The sequence below is a fragment of the Octodon degus genome, unplaced genomic scaffold (assembly GCF_000260255.1).
Source record: "Octodon degus isolate 3935 unplaced genomic scaffold, OctDeg1.0 scaffold00251, whole genome shotgun sequence".
In the NCBI taxonomy this organism is placed as follows: Eukaryota; Metazoa; Chordata; class Mammalia; order Rodentia; family Octodontidae; genus Octodon; species Octodon degus.
Genome location: NW_004524827.1, coordinates 111,574 through 118,719, shown reverse-complemented (window position 1 = coordinate 118,719; position 7,146 = coordinate 111,574). Strand labels below are relative to the sequence as shown.

The 7,146-nt window shown below is 36.2% G+C and overlaps 1 pseudogene; it reads left to right on the top strand.

The window, feature by feature from the left end:
• Positions 1 to 5,798: 5,798 nt before the first annotated feature.
• On the top strand, positions 5,799 to 6,412 carry LOC101575156 (annotated as a pseudogene).
• The last annotated feature ends 734 nt before the right edge of the window (positions 6,413 to 7,146 follow it).

Sequence of the window (7,146 nt, the reverse complement as noted above, 5' to 3'; positions counted from 1 at the left end):
AGTCTGAAAGCAGGAGGATCACCATGAGTCAGAGCTGTGTAGTGAGACTGGCAACAACCAAATACATTTAAAAAAAGTATCAGAAGATCAATTTCCTCCTTATATGGAGGAAATTTATACAAGTACTTTTTGCCTTTTATAAGTAGTAGAAATGTTCTAAACTATTTTATTGGAAAATACTATGCATTCATATGTAGATGACTCATATTAGAGCCTTGATAAAGCTAGATTGTCCAAGTAGCTTATAATTAAATTGCAATTTTCCCCCTCCATTTTATTTATGGGCTGTTTTCTATAGTTCTTGTCTAATTAATATGTTAGCTAAGAGACTCAGCACCAGTAAAAACGTTTTTATCTCTTACATTTTAATTTAATTTATTTAGGTAACTCCATGAGATTTCCTGACTTCTTACAAGGGAAAACAAGAAAAAATAATACACTCTAGAGTTCTTCAGGTTTCCCAGATAGTTGGTGATCATAAAGAGTATGGGCAGGCCAAAAGTATACAGCTATACTCTGCTTCTTGTATTCGTAGGCCATTTGCAGTCCAAGATTTTAAATACATATACAAACTCATTCATATTATTATTGTACAAGCCAGGTGAATGCTTTAGAAGTCAAAACTCTTCTCTTAATGGCTGTGACCCATCCACATGGCTGACGCTGACAAAAGATCTACAAACTGCTGTACAGGGTTTCAGGGTAAATCCTGAGGGGATTTGACTGACCTCGCCAGGTACAAAAGTTACATTTTTTGTTATATAAGTCTTGCTTTATCTTGGTCTTAACCATCCAGTGGAAAAGTATAAAAATGGGGTATAAAAAGTAAGCCATACTAATGTGCTGAGCTATAAAAGGCTCAAGTCAACAACTTCTGACATTCCCACTCCTACGGAAAACCCACTACCATTATGAATTACTGGACTATATTGGATTATTTTGCAGAATTCACGTACTTACAATACTTAAATGGCAAAGGAATACCCATTTCTGACAAAACTAAACAAAAAAAGGGGGTACAAATGAAGGACCATTTTGTATCTGTATATTCAAAATAATTAGGATAGCAAAGCCTTCTTTTTTTTTTTTTTTTAAATCGACTTCTACTGAGCATAGTGCTGCATTTGGGAGCCTGAGGAAGAAGGATCATCATGAATTCAAGACCAGTCTGGGCTGCTCAATGAGTTCAAGTCAGTGAGTTGAAGTCCAGTCTTAGCACATAGACAGACCTTGTACCAAAAACCAAAAGCAAACGTTTTGACTACTTCAAGTTCATAGAAATTTACACAAAATATATCAGTATTTCAAAACAAAGCTACTATTTAATTGTACATATTTATGTAGCATTTTTCCATTTCTATGAAATGACAAAGATCAGCAAATCTATAAGGGAAACAGGAAATATGAAAGTGTTTGATTAGATTCTGGGTTGGAGATAGTGATTTTAGAGTGCACAGTATCAAATAGTACATTTTACATGAATAAATTTACAGCACACAGTAATATTTAAATAAGCTGGTTCGAGGAAAAGAACCTTGTGAGGCTGCAGATGTAATCATGGGCTCAGTAAATGTTTATGTATTCAATACTGTACAGCTAACAAGTTGGCATGATGCACATTATAGTAAAAATGATATCTAATCATTTTTGAATAATGCAGTCTATGAATATAAACTGTTAAAATGTTGATTTAAATAAACAACTGATCTGTATTACATAAAAAATAGGATAGTTATACAGCTGCTTTCTCTTAATTCAATGAATAGAAAGATTTGTACTAATAGTGTTTGGACAGGATATCATATCTGCATCTTGTACTATGGATAGACACTAAGAAGACAACAATATGCAATGTATTAATTATTGAAACTGTCCTACTAATCGGTTTTGAAACTGTCTCATTGCTATTTGTTTCTCAATAAAATTATTAAAAATAATTTTAAAAACTCTGCTCTTTCATCTATTTCAAATATATATTCTTCTTCTAACTTTGATGGTATATCTTTTTGTTTGGATTAGATATATTTATAGTGTATGCAAATCATAGATTCCTATGACCAATTAATTTCCAAAAACATTCCCACAAAATTCAGACACACAAAGGATTACATTGCAAGTAGGTTATTGTACTTGGCTAGTTTATTTTCATGTGTAGGGAGATTACAGGCTTTTCTTGTGTAAGTACAACACACAAAATTGACTTTAGCAAGGAAATAAAAGAAAATACAGAGACAAATGTAAAAAAATAAAGAAGCCTACTCCATTAATTTTTATAAGGACATATACTATTCCTTAGACTCAGGACATTCTGCTGTGGGTAAAATGTATTTTCTCCCATTTAGTCATGACTTTTATGAACCCTAACATATGGAATTACTTAAAGGAAAACTGACAAAATCCTGCAAATATATATTATAATTTACTTGCATGAAACCTTTATAGACTTTCAGATGCAGGACACAATCATACTTCTAGGCTAATTTAAAACAAGCATCCAGGCGGGCCGGGGAGATGGCTCAGTGGAATAAGTGCTTCCCTGGCAAGCACAAGGGCCTGAGTTCAATCCCCTAGTTCCACCAAAAAAAAAAAAAAAAAAAAAAAGATAAAACAAGCATCCAGTCATACCTACCAGAAGTTTACCTTGAAAATCTTGCTACTATTATGGTTCTGGTGCCAAGATCAAGTCTCTCAAAACCAGCCAACCAAGCAAGCAAGCAACTAACCAAAACAGAAAATGAGCAACAACAAAAATCGGCTGGGGATGTTGCTCAGTAATAGAGCACTGTCCTATCATGTGCAAGGCTCTGACTTCAAATCCAAGTAACACACACACACACACACACACACACACACACACAATAGTTCTCAGAAGATTTCAAATGATAGATTCTCATGATATGAAAATTCAGATTTTCTATTCAGAAGAGAAAAGAGAGAACTAGAAGCACTAAGATTCTATGGGAGTCTATTTTTTTTTATTGTTCTGAGGTCAACGAATTCCTCTGGAGCTCAGCTGGTCATCTGCCCTTGTCACTGTCCTTGCAATTGCATGGTAGGCTGGATCTTGATACTGTCTATTTCTTAAGTGAGAATACATTGTCCAGAAATAAGATTAAGCTCTCACATTTTTTAATCAGATTTTATTGGTAAATTTTGGATATACATAATGATCACATTAATCATGGAAATTTGTACCTGTATATGGTATAACTTGTTTTTCTTTCCCATTCTCTTACCCTTCTCTCACAAGCTCTTAACTTTGTGAAATATTTTTTGATTAGATATTTTTAAAATTTATGTTGTTGGACTTTTAACATTTGGTTTCTAGGCACAGAACAGCAAATCTTCTACTCCTCAGAGAAAGTCGTCTGAGTACCTTCAGATCCTGACACATACCCCCTCATAATTTTTCTCCTTCACATTAAGAAGTTCAAAGTTCTCTGGCTTACAATTACACACAGTTCTAGGCCAACTGCTGGACCATACCCACGTAAGGAGTATACGTAAGGGTCTTTTCTTTTTAAATTTCATTTCTTCTCAGCCAACTTCGAAATCTGTGAAGAAAGATATAGATGTTGTGACACATTATTGGGGGAAATGGGGAAAGTTCTCTCTGATTTTGGTTCTTTTAGGTATTACATGCTAAAATGGCTCCTGTGAAGCATATTGATAAATATTCTGGTAGCTGGCCTGCCTCCTTTCTTTACTTTTTTTTGGGGGGGTGGGCTGGTATTGTGGATTAAATTTAGGGCCTTGTGAACACTAAGCAAGTGATTTGCTCACTAAGTTATTTCTCAATACCTGTGCTTCCTTTCTTTTTATTCAATCAAGATAGAAAGTATTTTCTTGCCTAGAGCAAAAGAACATGCATTTTGTTCACTTCATAGTACTTCACATCACTGCATATTACTTCATGTTGTTGCAGACATTCAACCTACCCAAGGCAAGGAATGTAACTTGTACTACGCTTCTGCATTCAAGATGGTAGACAATAAAACCTCAAAGATAAGGAGTATGTTCTTTAAAATGTGAGGCCTTTCCCAACACTAGGCATTCATCAATAGTGGATAATTTTAAATTTTGTAGTAGTTTCAGATGGGGTCAACATACCATCCATGTGAAGTGGTCCTCAATTATAGGCAGATGTGATAAGATAATGAACTCCACTGTAAAAGTAAGAAGGACCCTGACAACAATTGACACAATCAACTTTTTAAGAACATTATAAATGAACAAAAGCTGAAAACTATACAAGGACCATTTAGTGAAGAAAAATAATTGAATCCCATAAGAACAGTGATTTTTGTGCTATTACAATGTGACCTAATCTCACTCCATTCTTCTCATCTCTGTGATACTTTTGAAATCCACCAGTTGCTAAAAAAAGAAGGTACTTCAAGTTCTCCCCAAAGATTATTCCCCTGAAAATTATGACTAGTTGACATGCCTGGAGGTTTCCTGGAAAGTTCCTTTCTCAGAGTTTTAAGTTATTTGATTTGATTCAGTGCTTGCAATGTATTAATATCCCTATCCCCAGACCATCTGTTGAAAGCATTCAGTGATAATTGTAAAACTTTTCAGTGGTACCCATTAGCAGGAGGGCTGTTCACAAGGAGCTGATAATAATCTGGGCAAAAAAATTGAACTGAAGAAGTAAGGAATGAAATTTCATAGGAAGACTTAAAATAATATAACGTATTCCTGGACCTCTGGAAGGCCATGTTCACATGCAGAGCTGTGTGCATGGCAAAGAATTATGTGGAAAGTTCCCGACCTCTCACAACTTGCTTGATTTAAATCTCTGCAAGCAAGAAGTAAAGTTGAAGGCAGAGTTATGAACTGCTTGGTAGAATGTTGCAGGCATGCTCAAACACACTCAGAATCTCTTGGCAAAGGCTTGGTCACACTATTTCCAGATAGTTGAATGAATCTATGTCCGGTACATTAGCTGATTACTACTGTAACCATGCAGAGATTTCAGAACATGCCCATGCAATACATTACAGAATTGGCTGAGAAAAAATACTAAATCTATAAAACAGCAGCAGCAAAAACAGCTGAAACAATAGCAAACCCTGGGGAGGAGAAAAATCTGATTCTCAGAATTCCATATTGTATTATTTAAAATGCAGTTTTCAAATCAAAGTTATGAGATAGGCAAATAAAGTTATGAGACAGGCCCACACATACTGGTAAAAATAAATCAATAGAAACTGCCCCTTCAAGTTTAGCTATTGGACTCAATAGACATTAAAAGGGCTACTGAGTTACAAACTAAAGAAAATATCTAAGAAACTGAAAGAAAGTGTGAGGACAAAATAACATCAACGGAAAGAGACTATAAATGAGAAACAATTCTAAATTGTAGAGTTGGATATTACTTTAACTGAAGAAAAGAATTTCTATGTAGAGGTACAGCTAAAGATTTTTACTGGTAGAATAAAGAAGCAGATAGCTTTAAAGTAGGTCAGTTGAGATGATTTGGTCTGGGGAACAAAATTAAAAAAGTGAAGAAAAAGGAACAGGACCTCAGAAATCTGTGAGGTCTCTTCAAGCATATCAGCTTACACATAATGTTCATATGTAAATATGTGGCTTATTTGATACTATCAACTGCAAAATATGGAAAAGTAAGTAAAGGAAAAGGGAACAAAACTTCTAAATACTGTTAAAATTAAGTTGATATTAAAATTAATTTTTATATTGGAAAATGGTTCGCAGGAGTGGGGGAGGATCCGAAAAGGAATTGTGGGAGAAAGGCTTCTTCTCATCTGGTGGAGGCCATCAGGTAAGCCAAGATGAGTGCGTACAAGTACATCCAGGAGCTGTGGAGGAAGAAGCAGTCCTATGTGATGCGCTTTCTGCTGCGGGTCCGCTGCTGCAATACTGCCAGCTCTCAGCGCTCCACAGGGCCCCTCGCCTCATGCAGCTGGACAAAACTCGCACACTGGGATATAAGGCTAAGCAAGGGTATGTCATATACAGGATTCGTGTGCGCCACGGTGGCCGCAGACATCCAGTTCTTAAGGGAGTGACTTACAGGAAGCCTGTCCATCACGGTGTTAACCAGCTGAAGTTTGTGCAAAGCCTTCAGTCTGTTGTTGGGGAGTGAGCTGGATGCCACTGTAGGGCTCTAGGAGTTCTAAACTCTTATTGGGCTGGTGAAGTTTCCACATACAAATTCTTTGAGGTAATCCTTATTGATCCATTTCACAAAGCCATCAGAAGAAATCCTGACACCCAATGGATCACCAAACCAGTCCATAAGCACAGTAAGATGCGTGGGCTGACATCTTCAGGCCACAAGAGTCCTGGCTTTGGAAAGGGCCACAAGGTCCATCACACTATTGGTGGTTTTCACTGTGCAGCTTGGAGAAGGCAGAATACTCTCCAGTTCCACTGTTACCGCTAATAATATGTGATGTTTGTAAAATTCATAACCTAATAAACAATTTCAGACAGTCAAAAATTATTTTTATAAATTTAGTTGTTAATACTAATTACCAGTAAGAAATACTAACCTGTACTATAAGAAATGCCAAGAGAATTAAAATGGGAAAGTAGAAAACATTTGTTCAATTCAAAAGAAGTTAGTTATGGTGGAATAGAGGACCAAAGAGGACATAAGTCATTGAATACAGGTAATAGAATGTTATAAATCAGACTACATAAATTACATTAAATACAAATAGCTTAAACCCTGAAAATAAAGGGCAAAAGTTGGCAGAATTACTTTAAAAAATATCATTCAGCTGGCCAGATAGCTCAGCAGACTAAAGTGCCTGCTTAGGCAGATGCAGGGACAGGGTCGATCCTTGGCATGCCATGCTGGCCCCACTTCCAGGGTGTACCGAGACAGCGACTAAGACTGGGCGTGCTGGTGCAGCACCTGTAATCCCAGCGCTTGGGAGGCTGAGGCAAGAGAATCACTATGAGTTCGAGCCAGCCTCAGCTATATAGTGAATTCAAGGTCAGCCTTAAATGCATGGCAAGACCCTAATTCAAAGAAACCAAGAAAAAAAGAGTATATGCTAACTTTGTGTTTTCTGAAAGAGAGCTAGAAAGCTATATTAATATTAGACAAAAATAGTGTTCAAGACTAAAGTTTTACTAGAGACAACAAAGCATATAGTACATTGTATTGCT